Source organism: Notechis scutatus, chromosome 2, assembly GCF_049901735.1.
Source record: "Notechis scutatus isolate UNSWTSFEM ecotype Mainland chromosome 2, rNotScu1.2, whole genome shotgun sequence".
Taxonomy (NCBI): Eukaryota; Metazoa; Chordata; class Lepidosauria; order Squamata; family Elapidae; genus Notechis; species Notechis scutatus.
In genome coordinates this window covers 128,697,726-128,711,236 of record NC_142010.1, presented here as the reverse complement: position 1 = coordinate 128,711,236, position 13,511 = coordinate 128,697,726, and the positions used below count along the sequence as shown (strand labels likewise).

Below are 13,511 nucleotides of genomic sequence, written 5' to 3'. Positions count from 1 at the left end.
CCCCCTCCCCCAAAAAAAAAAATTCTGGTTAAACAAATACCTGGTTGAGAACTTCCCCCAGATATTTAGTAGAACCAGACATTTGGAAACAAGTTGTTGGATCTCATGGGCTTTCCAAATGAGCTCTGTCCCAAGAAAATTACAATCTGAATTTTGACAAGGAAGGAATGAGCAGTGAAATAAAGCAAAATGGAAGCATAAGCAGGGTGGAGGAAAACATCTCAAAAATGTCTATTTGTACCTTTAGTTATTTTTGTCCACCAGAAAATCTCTGGAGTTTCATAGCTGTTAGCCCATGCAGACTCGTATAAGTTTGCAATCCTCAACAGTTGTGAATGCTTCTAGAGCAGAGTCTTCAAGGCAGTGTTTCCTTTATTCTCAGCAGCTAAGGGTCCATGTCAAGTTGCAGTCACTCAGTCGTGCGGGAGTGACAGCTAAGCCTAGACAAATAAAATCTGCATCTTCAAATTTTGGGGTGCCCCTCCCAACCGAGCCACGTCATCTCTTTAACACGTTGCCTCTTTAAGCAAATGTTCCCACTAGAATTTTTTTCCCCCACCTATGGTCTGGAAAATGTGTCCTATTGGTACAGAGGTGAGAAGGAAGGGTCCGTCTGTTTTTGTTGGCACCACCTGTGGATGTGATTAGCTTTATCTGTGTTTAAGTTGTGTTGAACACAGCAGAGGGAGCATTAGCTCACTGTGCATCAGGCTGCAGACCAGAAAGCCATTACTCTCACGTATTTTTAGCATTCCAAACAGGAAAAGGCCTGCCGTGGCTATGGATGTTTGGGGATGCTTTCCTTTCTGCCCTTTGCTTTCTCTTTGTCGTATCATATTTATCCTCTCGTTGCAAGGCACCGTAAAGCCAGTGATGACCCTTTGTCTGGAAAAGGAAATGATCGCTTGTTGTTCCTTATGTGGGAATAATTTTCTTCAGCTTCCTTTGGATCATAAATCATGGGTGGCTGTTAAGACGAGGAGGAATGCCAATGGCCTCCCCTCCACAGCTAGACAGCACAGTTCCTCTTGGAAACCAGCATAATCTCTGGTGTCAATTGCAGGGGGGGCGGAATCTTGTTTTTCCCCACACCTGGATGTTTTAAGTACTTTGGGAGGGGGCAATTGTATTTTGCTGTACCGATTTTTCTCCCAGTGCATTAAATGAGTTCTCTACTGTGTTTTTCTTTACCAGGCCCACTTAATTTAATTGCTTAGTTGAGAGGTCAGAGTTTTCCAACTTTTTTGGCGGGGGGGGCTGGGCTGATGGACCCACCTGGAATATTAAGAGTGCATTTTGGACTGTCCCTCGCCCAGAGTTCCTCTGGAAGGAGGATGGGAGATTCAAAAATGTAATAGATAATAGATAGACGATAGGTAGATTAGATAGACGAGAGAGAGAGAGAGAGAGGGAGGGAGGGAGAGAGGGAGGGGGAGAGAGAGAGAGAGATGGATGGGTGGTGGAAGGACGGACGGATAGTATAGATGATAGATAGATAGATAGATAGATAGATAGATAGATAGATAGATAATAGATAGATAGATAGATAGATGATTGATAGATAGACAGACAAATGATAGATGATAGACAAATGATAGATGACAGACAGACAGTCTATTTACCAGATAGCAAAGTGAGAAAAGCTTTTCCTTCACCACCTCTAGACCAGGGGTCTTCAAACTTGACAGCTTTAAGATTTGTGGACTTCAACTCCCAGAATTCCTCCTCCAGTCATGTTAGCTCAGGAATTCTGGGAGTTGAAATCCACAAATCTTAAACTTGCCAAGTTTGAAAATCCTTGCTCTTAGACCTCCTGAGAGGCTCTTTACCATGTTAATGAACCATGGTTTAAATCAGGGTCTCCAAACTTGGCAACTTTAAGATTTGTGGATTTCAACCCTCATAATTCCCTAACCACCATGGCTGGCTGAGGAATTCTAGGAGTTGAAGTCTACAAGTCTTAAAGTTGAGAAGATTGGTCACCCCTGGTTTAGAGTTTCTAGACAGGTGGGCACATTCTCTAAGCTGTCTCTAGACTGCAGTAGTTTTATAGCATGTAGCACCCCCTTTTTTATTAAATCACTCCAACTGTTCAATAGGAGCGAGCACCTGCTGGGTATCAAGACAAGGGTTGATAGGCCTCTGGTATCCACCATCTTACCCTGAGAACATCTTCCTTCAGACTTTTGTGTATCTGCCAGCCTTCTCCAAGACTGAAGGTTATTCTGGATCAGCATCAAGCAAAGGTCTGGAGGCAGATTCTTTACACAAGTAGACACTTCATACTAAATACGAGTTGCCAGTCCTCAACAATACAACCAAGTCTGATCAGAGGCTGGGTTGAGCTACATATTACTGCAGGCCTGAAAGAACCTTATTCACAGGTTAGTCGTTTCAGGTAAGTATTTTTCCTTGCAGTGATTTCACTGGTAGTAGAACAGGAAGTGGCAAAAATGTTGCACGTTCCATACATTTCCAATGCAATGCTTGTGTAAAGCTACCAACTGATTAGAGAACATTCAGCAGATTAATCATCAACTTGTTGACAGATTGATCAATTAATTCATTGGTTGGGTGTTAATCTGTTATAGCAGAACATCAATAAAGTTGCCATTCAGAAATAATCAAGGAGATCTAGGATAGAATTCAATTGAGAGAAATTCATCTCCTGTTAGGTGTTTTCTCTCATTTTCTTTTGCTTTCCTCTTTTAAATTTAATAAATATTAATTAAATATTTTATATCCTCTTTGCTATACTGCAAGGAAACTGAACTGAAGCAGCCATTCCCCAAGCAACTTCCGTAATTTTCAAATCTGCTGAAAGTTTAAATTAAATGTTAATTGATTTATTAACGTAAAGCTTTAATTTACTAATTGATGCTTAACTTTTTTTAAAAAAAATGGATTTATTGCTTCATTATTCATTAAAATATTCTTATGATTTTTTTTTTACTGGAGGCAGCCATCCTAACTCACGTTGTCAGGGAGTTGCTATAAGGAAAAGTTGGAGGCTCCTGTCAATATGTTTCCTCCTATTAATGTAAAAAGCAGCCGCTGCTGTTAATTTGACAATTTATTCACAATAAATCACTAGACCAGAGCAGAACTTTTTGGTGGTAATTTATTTATTTATTAAAAGAGTTTAGATTGTCACCCATCTACCAGAAGGAACTTGGGAAGAGGGGAATAACATAAAATCACAATACAATGCAGCAACCATTTAAAGAAATAAACAATGTTGAGGTCCCCACCAATCACCCAATATCAGCTATATCAACATGCTGACCTCGGTACTGGGGGTGTTGGGGGGGGGGAATCCAGGTCTTTATTGCTTTAACAGATGGACAAATGACTAGAATATGTCCAAGGTTTAATATTTCTACTATAATTCATCCCTCTATTAACTAGTGGGATGAATTATAGTAGAAATATTAAACCTTGGATATAGCCACACCCCTGAAGTATGTATGTTTATAGGATTGGTATGAACGATAGCAAATGGTGGATGTGTGCATGCTTGTGCTTTTGAAATCCCTGTCTTGTGTAGAACTAGTTGAAACATATCCCCTTGGCGATAAGAAAGTTGCAGCCTCTAATAAATCATAATTTGCAACAGGCGGCTTTTAATATTAAGCAGCACATTGTATAAGCTTGTCTATAAATTGCACACAGCTTTTGCTCATCGTTGTTGATTTAATAGTGCGGGGTGTGTGTCGTAAATGTTTAGAGCATCATGTGAAATGAGGGAGTGTATGAATCTGTATGCAGATATTTCTAAAGCTGAGTACTGATTTAATCATTTCTGATTTTTTTTTCTCTTTCTGTTCATGGTGAAAAATAAAAGCAGTGATCTGAGTGCTGAAATACTTGCATTAGACTCATCCATCACCTGCTCCCAATCTGAAAACCTCCACCCTCACATATTGAGACTATAATTTCCTTAATTTAATTTAACAATTCCTGGACATTCAAGTTCTAAAACCTCTGGAGGGCATCAAGCTACGAGAAATTGGTTTAAGGCAGGGGTCGTAACCCCCAAGCTGCAGGCAGATATTGGTTTGTGGCCTGTTAGGAACCAGACCACACAAGCAGCAGGCGAGCAAGCAAAGCTTCATCTGCGCATGCCGCTTGTGCTCGCGCATGAAGCTTCCCTCACATGAGTGGCAGCTGCTTGCCCTCATGCACACTCGCCTGACACTCACAGGGAACTATATTCCCTCTCCCACCGCCCCTGCTGGGCCATCTAGACAGAAAGGGTGGGGACCGCTGTCCTAGAGCCTAACTTCACAAACAGGAACTCATATTCAATTTTGCGTGGAACAATGACACTGAAACCCACAAAAGATCTCCATACACTCTCCACAACTGTGCTGTGTTCAATCCAAGTGAACATATTTCCAAGAGAGAAACCTCTTTCAAAGTGCCCATCCAGATCTTGATAATGCATGTCAAGTCAGCCCCCACATCCATAATAACTTGGATGAAATAATGTGATGGAATATCCACACCAGACCTGAGGAACATGAAAGAGGGAGCAAGGTATTATGGGAGGAAACTGAATTGTCACAGAAAAAATATCCTTATTTTAGAAGACTTTTGTGAGAAAGAGACATAGAGTAACTCTACCTTAATTATGCTAGATATAGGTTGATCTGGAAAATAGCTTTAACAGGTTTTCAAGATTCTGTTACCATAAATGGTTTTTTTCCACCAAAAAAATTGAATGGTTCACATTCCTGAGTTTTCTAGTCTTATTGCAGGCCTACCTGACATTGAACAGCAACAACTGAATACAAGATCTCTGAGAATTTGAGGATCAGACATTGGGGTTGAGCCCAGAAGGCATCATCTATACTAGATTCCAAATACAGGTAGTTGATTTATCACCATAATTGAGCCCCAAATTTCCATTGCTAAGCAAGACAGTCATTAAGTGAGTTTTCCCCCATTTATGACCTTGTTGCCACAGTTGTCAAGTGGATCACTGCAGTTGTTAAGTTAATAACACGGTTGTGGAAGTGAATGCCGCTTCCTCTGATTTTGCTTGTCAGATGGTCGTAGAAGGTGATCACATGACCCTAGGACACTGCAACTGTCATAAATATGAGAGTTGCTAAGCGTTTGAATTCTGATTACATGAATGCTGCAACAGTTATGTGAAAAATGGTCATAAGTCACCTTTCCAGTGCCATTGTAACTTCAAACACTCACTAAATGAACTGTTGTAAGTTGAGAACTACCAGTATACTTTCCCCGAGATCAGCCTTCTCCCACTATCTCTTCATCCTTTCTTCTGCTCTTCACACCAGAGATGTCACACTGCCCTTTCCTGGAACTGAACCCACCCTGCTATTTATGCCGCTAGCTCTATGGATTTCATCCAACATCCAGGTATCCCCAACTACTTCCAGACTAGATGACTTGTCAGAACCTTAAGTCTCCTTCTGTTGTGTCTGTTTGTGTACATAGAAGACTTCAGGCCTAAACAAGTCAGCTGTCCCCACCACCAGACTGCTACATACCCAGACTGCTACGTCCAATCCTGTGACTGCTTTCAACATGACTAATCAGGGCATGAAAACAACCCAGTCTAACCCAATTACAGCCTGGTGTTATCTGAGAAGGTAAGAAGGATATGTTGCCCTTCAGTCTCACACCCAGAGGGAAAATAAAACAAATTTCTGATCAGTTGTCCCCAGTCCAAGACAGCCATCCATTACAACCTTTCAAAACTGGAAAACACAGATCTCAGGCCTAACTGTCACACCTTTGGCCGACACTCAAACACTCATTGCGAAGGCACAAAGAGCACTGGGAGCAGACAGCTTTCTTGTGATCCCAGTGGCACAACCCAGTCACTACGGCACAGCAGCACACCAAAACCTTGCATACTCAGGATCCCATAACTAGTACCACTGAATTGACCAGAGAAGCAACTGCGGCTGTTCACAAAGAGACACTCACCATCACTGCTGCCACTCTACAATCTTAATGTCAAGTAGGTGATTGGTGGCACATTTGAGTAAACTCATATTAGCCTCCAGAAGCACCAGTCATTATGATCTAAACAAAATTTTCAAATCCAACAATCCCCAAAGCATTAGAAGATCTTCAGCCCCATTCACAGCCATTCCCTCTGTCTACCAACTCTAGAACTCCTAACGGGCCTAGGTTTTTTTTCACATACCTCTAAAACGTATCACCGGAAACATTGGAAGTTCTAAGAACTTTCACTGACCATCAATCTTCCATTATTTTATTTAAAGAAAAGGAGGTAATGGAGAGGGAGGGAGAACGGAGCGAACCATTCATCCATTATATCAAGAAAGGAAAGCATTTATTTATTTATTTATTTATTTATTTATTTATTTAATCAGTCGATGGATCAATCAATCTCAGATCCCATTGGTGCCTTTTTCCAGAGGCAACTGGACTTTCTGGTTTTTCTTTGAAGACGTTTTTCTTCTCATCCAAGAAGCTTCTTCATTTCACTTTTCATCCAAGAAGCTTCATGGATGAGAAGTGAAATGTCTTCAAAGAAAAACCAGAAAGTCCAGTTGCCTCTGAAAAAAAGTACCATTGGGACTACCATGACCCAGAGAACTGACAGTCTCCATAGGAATCACCCCATCTCAAGGGGATTCATGGCCTGAAGGGCTTAACAACAGTACAATGTTGATTTGAACTGCCCTTCCCTGCTGTGTGTACGAAGGCCAGTGACTTCTTCAGGAGCTTGATCCTCAACGGATGGACGCAGTGAAAATATTATTTACCCAGGAGTAGAAAATGTTCCCCATGATACATGATGTTTAATTAATCCAATGACTTGACAGGAAATATTAAAATTTCACAGCAATAGCTACTTTTTCAATGAGGCTTTTTATGAAAAAGCAGGCAATCCCATAAGATAAAGTTATGAGCAGTTTTAACGCTTAATCTCCTTGTGGGAAAAGGATGAAATCCCAGCTGCTTGATGGTGTTATTGAAACTTGCCCTTCCCTTTTACAAATCAAAATGGAGCCCTGACTGACCCAGAAAGCAAATTGGCTAAACTTGAGTTTACTGTCTGAAAAGATTGAAGTGGTGGTTTTGAGGAGTGGGTGAAGGCAGTGAAAAAACAGGAATACTTGAGACTATTTGTTTAGTGACCATTCAAAGATACAACAGCACTGAAAAAAGTGACCTCTGATCAATCCCCATGCTTATGTCCACTGCAGTATCCCCACAGTCACATGATCAAAATTTGGGTTCTTGGCTATCAGCATGTATTTACAACAGATGCAGAATCCTGGGGAGGAAGCCAACCTTCCCACTTGGCTTCTAACAAAGCAAGTCCATGGTTAAAGCTGAATTCACTTAACAACTGTATGATTTACTTAACAATTGCAGTGATTCACTTAACAACTAGGGCAAAAGGGGTCATAAAATCAGGCACGGCTCATTTAAGCATTGGTTAGCAACAGAAATTCCAGTACCAATTCCGTTGATTGTAATCTGAGGTCTACTTGTATATCCACAGGCATCCACCAAGTTGTAGTGTCGGAAGAGTCCAGGGCCATATGACTGAAGATCTGTCCCCTTTGAGAATGTAATATACATAAAAAACAGACAGAACTTCTACTATACAGTTGAAACCACCATCTTGATTTTTTTTACCCTATCAATGATAGCAGTGTTCCAAGATCTCAGGGGTTGCCTCAAAGAAGAGGGAGTTAACCTATTCTCCAAAGCACCTGAGGGCAGGACAAGAAGCAATGGATGGAAACTGGATCAAGGAGAGAAGCAACCTAGAACTAAGGAGAAATTTTCTGACAGCTAGAACAATTATTCAGTGAAAAACTTGCCTCCAGAAGTTGTAAATGCTCCAACACTGGAAGTTTTTAAGAAGAGATTGGATAACCATTTGTCTGAAATGGTGTAGGGTTTCCTGCCTAAGCAGGGGGTTGGACTAGAAGACCTCCAAGGTCACTTTCAGCTTTGTTAATCCCTTTAAATTGACTAGGAAGAAAGTTTTTTAAAAAATAATTGGCTAATTAACTAGTACTTCTCCTCCAGTTGCTATGATGTTTTAACAATGCCTAGAAATGAAGCATGGGCAGCTGAAGGTTTTCTTCTTGTCACTTGTGAACATTATGGATGACAATTTGTCATATCGTTACTTAACTGTAATTTGGCTTCCATTTGTAAAGAACATTTCACCCATTTAGTATTAAGATGTGCTTGTAAGGTTAGAGTGTGGGCATGAAGAGGGGATGAAGAACCAAGGATTAAGTTCGGCGGGATTGGGAACTTCTTTTCAAAAAGCAACCCACCATATTCAAATTCTGTCATATGATAGGCACACTTTTAAAGCACTTTTATGGTAGGAGCCTGTGTAGAAATGCAAATAACGAGAGAAGGGTTGCTGTGAGAGCAGAGAGATCTCCAGCTCTAAATTATGGTGATTCCCTGGACTGTCTCCAGCCATGCCTTTGTCTTCCCAGATTTGTTATACTTTGGGAATGTGTGACACGCAGTTACAATGGGAGGATATTGTTTCCTGCTTGCTAACAATCCCTAAATATATACGGAGGTGCTGACAATCAATCTCCATGATATATGCTCGTTTGTCACTGAACTAAAGTCCTTGTCTTGCAAATATGACATTCTGAAGGCCACCAAGGATGCCTGGTTACTGAAAACAGACCCTAATGTTTGAGTGTGAACTCATGCCCAAAAAGGCCAGCCTTTTTTCCTATAGCCCTCACTCTGAGAATCTCTTGCGATGCCCCCAAAGTGGCATTTCGCACCAGCTCAGTTTGCCTTCTTTTCCATGGGCAATTGCCAGTGGGTGGCTGTACACTTTAAAATGTATTCGGTTAAACAGCGCTAGAAATATGAAGGTGAGGCAGCTCATCTGCAGCAAGCAAGAAGCAAAGGGTGGGTAGGAATTTGAGAATTACAAAGATAAGCCTCTCCCAAAATGGCTGCCCAGAGAGGAAGCCACTAGGCACAAAATGGTTGCTATACTGGATCAAGCTCCTCGAAAACGAAAAGAATAACAGAACCAAATAACAGAATTGGAAGGGACCTTGAAGGTCTTCTAGTCCAACCCACTGCTCAGGCAGGAAACCGTATACCATTCCAGACAAATGATTGTTCAATCTCTTCTTAACAACTCTTAAAAACTTTTTTAAAAAGAAATGGATCAAAAGGCAAACAGTTGTGGTTTTTTCCCATTCCTATTCCCACCCCATTCCAAGGGGGTTCATCCCAAATTGTCTATAGAATAACAGAGTTGGAAGGGACCTTGGAGGTCTTCTAGTCCAACCCCCTGCTCTGCACCATTTCAGACCAATCTCTTCTTAAAAACATCCAGTGTTGGAGCATTTACAACCTCTGGAGGCAAGTTGTTCTACTGATTAATTATTCTATCTGTCAGGAAATTTCTCCTTAGTTCTAAGTTGCTTCTCTCCTTGATTAGTTTCTACCCATTGCTTCTTGTCCTACCCTCAGGTGCTTTGGAGAATAGCTTGACTCCCTCTTCTTTGTGGAAGCCCCTGAGATATTGGCACACTGCTATCATGTGTCCCCTAGTCCTTCTTTTCATCAGACTAGACATATCCAGTTCCTGCAACCATTCTTTATATGTTTTAGTCTCCAGTCCCCTAATCATCTTTGTTGCTCTTCTTTGCACTCTTTCTCTAGGTTCTTCCTAGTATTCCTCTGTTGATCCCTACCTTTTTCTAAGCAGGTAAGCATCCCAAACCAAGCAAAATAAACCCCTTTAACCTATCCTTTTCATTTTTCTAAGAACGCCTTTGGAGCCCGATGCATTCTGGTTAATAAAAATGATTTCATCGGCTTGGGTTTTGCTTTGTAGCATTTTAACTTGCCACTGAATATTGTTTTAATCAAAAGCACTTTAAAACACGAAATGAAGTGGGACAGAGGATGATGAGAAGAACTTGCAAACACATGTTTGCTTACAGGCACCCTGTGGCCTATTTATTGTCTTTTTTTAAATACAAAAGCGTGGTGTTATTTATTTGAAATTTGATAGGCTGCACCCTATGAATTTTTTTACAAAAACATCCCATTCTGCAGAAATAGACATACAGTCAGTATTTATTGATTGCAACCTGGGGTGAAGGTTACCTAAGCCTTTAGAAAAATGAGGGAAAGTGTGGCATTAATCCTGTAGAAGCCCTCAGACTGAGCTGACATCCTATTCAAGCCAGCAAAGTATGTTCTGGATTGTAGAGAAGCCACAGAAACTCCTGTTCAGGGTACATGTCAAATCGGACTGTCATAGCCATCCAATCTTTGTGAGTTTTCCTATATTAACATTCATCTGTTCTTCTTACGTTCCTGTGTTGACCAAAGATTCGTTATCCATCAAATTTCACTTTCCCCTAAAAATTGTGATGCAATTCTTGGCAACTGAAAGGCATCAACATTCTCTACACAATCCATATATATATTGGAAGGGATTTTTTTACAAAAATAAATAACAGAGAAACAGAGTTGGAAGGGAACCTGGAGGTCTTCTAGCCCAACCCCTTGCTCTGGCAGGAAACCCTATACCATTTAAGGCAAATGGTTGTCCAATCTCTTCTTAAAAGCTTCCAGTGTTGGAACACCCACAAGTTCTGGAAGCAAGTTGTTCCACTGATTAATTGTTCTGTCTGGAAATTTCTCCTTAGTTCTAAGTTGCTTCTCTCCTTGATTAGATTCCATCCATTGCTTCTTTTTCTACCCTCAGGTGCTTTGGAGAATAGGTTGACAACCCCTCCCCCTCTTCATCAGGGATATTTTGGGGAGAATTTTTAAAAGTCTCATAAGACAGTCAGGAGTAGGAACCTCTGAAAGACATATAGTTCTCAAATGAACAGATTTATTCATTCCTAAGGTGAATTTCCTCATGAGTTTGCCACGTCTCTGATTCTTTGTGGAGAATTTCCCTCTATCTTTTCTCAGGGCTTTCAAGTAAAACAAAAGCATTTTGATAACAAGCACTGAGGCATCTCTGACTTGAATTTTGACATTTGGGAAAGCTCAGCTATCTCGCACAATAATGTACTCAGCCAGGCGATAACATTTCAGTCTGAAGGAAATTGCCAATGCTGGGACCGGCCCACTGTGTGCTGTGGTATTTCTTTCAGATGTATCATTTTTTTTAATCTGGGGAGGGAGAAATGGAATGTGAAAAAGAAAAAAAAATGTGACTTTTATAAAGAAAAGCAAACACAATCTTGTAGTAGATCAATCTGGCAAGGAAAGGCTAGTAAAAAAGGATGACGGTCATAATGACGATGATATCATAAAAGTGGAGAGAGAACTATGAAATCTTGCAGAAATATAGAATGAGAATAATGGTAACTAAGTCAGAAAGAAATAGATGAAATAATAATAATAAAATGGAATAAGAGTAAAGAGAAAGAAAGAGAAAATGGATAAGAGGTTTTTGTATGTTTATATGGAAATGGTTTAAAACAGAATTATAGTTTATCTGACTTGTTAAATTTATAATGGAAAAAGGTTTAAATATGTAATGGATAATGACGACTTGTGTGTTTTGAAAAAATTAATAAAACTTGTTTAAAAAAAAAAAAGTGGAGAGAGAACCCTGCCCCCCCAAACCAGCTTATCCGACTTCAGTGAAACACTGTGACTCTGAAGCATTTTTTCCTTCACCATCCGATAACATCTCAAAGGCCCTTTTCTCTACAGCATTTAGCTGCTGCATATGTCCAAAAACTAATTTTTCTATTGTTTTTCTTTTTTAATGGGCTGGTAATGTAGCTACAGCAAAAGGAAATGCCACTAGCACCACTTGCCGTCTTAGCCAGCTCCTGAGATGCACCACGCTGTATTAAAGTTTTCTTTGAGACGAAGGACCACATAAGTATCACCACCTCTGATTTCAGCAAAGTAACAGGGAGGGTGTGAGAATTATTCATAGGGACCCAAGAGGGTTGTTATAGTTAGATATTTATAGCAAAGGTAGCAACATGATCAAGCCGATGCAGCACCTTCTAGCTACAGGTAGTCCAAAATCAGGGGTACAACTTGGAAGTTGGGAGTTTCCGATTCTGGACATGGTGTAAGAGTACAGGTTGACCCCATAGACCCGATGGTGGGATAGAGCACACTTTTTAAATTGAGTTTTAGGACACAGAGTATACATAGACTTGCCAGGAACCCAGTGTTATCTACTGATGGAGAAGAGGGGGCTCAAATTTCTAGCCTTTTTTAGCACAGTTGACTGGAATTGCTATCTTAGAAGGTAAAGGGTGAACTGTCCTTAGCAGAGGACACTGCCTCAAAAATTGTCAAGCAAGTCAAGGTTAGGTGGGCCTTGACTAGCAACCACAATTGAGCCCAACATTTCCATTGCCAAGCCAGACAGTTGTTATGTGAGTTTTGCCCCATTTTCTGCCCTTTCTTGCCACTGTTAAGTGAATCACTGTGGTTGTTAAGTTAGTAACATGGTTGTTAACTGAATCTGGCTTCTTCCCCATTGACTTTGCGTGTCGGAAGGATGCAAAAGTTGATCACATGACCCCAGGACACTGCAACCATCATAAGTACATGCCAGTTGCCAAGCCTCCGAATCTTGATCACATGACCATGGGGATGCTGCAATGGTGGTGTGAAAAATGGTCATAAGTCAGTTCCATTGTAATTTCAAACCGTCACTAAACAAATGGCTGTAAGTCGAGAACTACCTGCATCCCTGCTCTCATCCCTGTCTGGGCCTTCCCAAATAGGTCCTTGCAGATAGGTTGGATCACAGCACCCATCACTCAGCATACACTGAATGCCAAAGGAGTAAACCTGGAGTCCAGATGCATAGGATCAGTCTGGAAATGTATTGAAGATCTGATTTAACAGCATTCATCACAGAGCTAGTGTTGTTAACGACAAGAGCCATTGAAAAATAATGCTGCATCCAGCTTTGAATTCAAGAATATCCAGGTTTCTTCATATATTGTAACCAGATCAATTGATAGAATTCCTTTCTTCGTTAGTGAATTAATTAGCACTGCATGAATATTTTTGACACATTGTTAGTAGTTAAGCAATGTTGAATATTTACAATTCATTATTTTTTTGGTATTGCCTAATGCTATGTGTTCTGAAATATTTATGTCCTGCTCTGTTTTGTCTTGGCTGACTTGACTTTAATAAATCTACTGAAAGTTCTTCATTGCTTAATTCATCATGAGTTGAACTCAGAGATGCATGAATCAGTATTCCAGAACTGAAGAAAACTTTAAAACAAAAAATAAACGGGTGTATTTAATTACACTTAGTTGTACTTTATCCTGTTTAAGTTGCGATTTTACAGGCTGAGGCTGTGGGTATATTGGTTGATCAATACATTTGATCTGCTGTTTTGTTTTTTATGTTATTTATACAGGGCTACAAGTGCTTGTGGGGCATGGCATGATAAAATATATTAAATAAACAAATGATTTTTTTTTAAGTTGAACTTGCTGAAACTGCACATTTCTCTCTTCCTCAAA

The 13,511-nt window shown here is 40.3% G+C and overlaps 1 long non-coding RNA gene across 1 annotated transcript; it reads left to right on the top strand.

Annotated features, from left to right (window-relative positions):
• The first annotated feature begins 4,091 nt into the window (after positions 1-4,091).
• LOC148132240 (uncharacterized) lies at positions 4,092-13,293 on the top strand. Its single transcript, XR_015747764.1, has 2 exons — positions 4,092-5,624; positions 12,753-13,293. It is a non-coding gene; the product is annotated as an uncharacterized LOC148132240 (long non-coding RNA).
• The last annotated feature ends 218 nt before the right edge of the window (positions 13,294-13,511 follow it).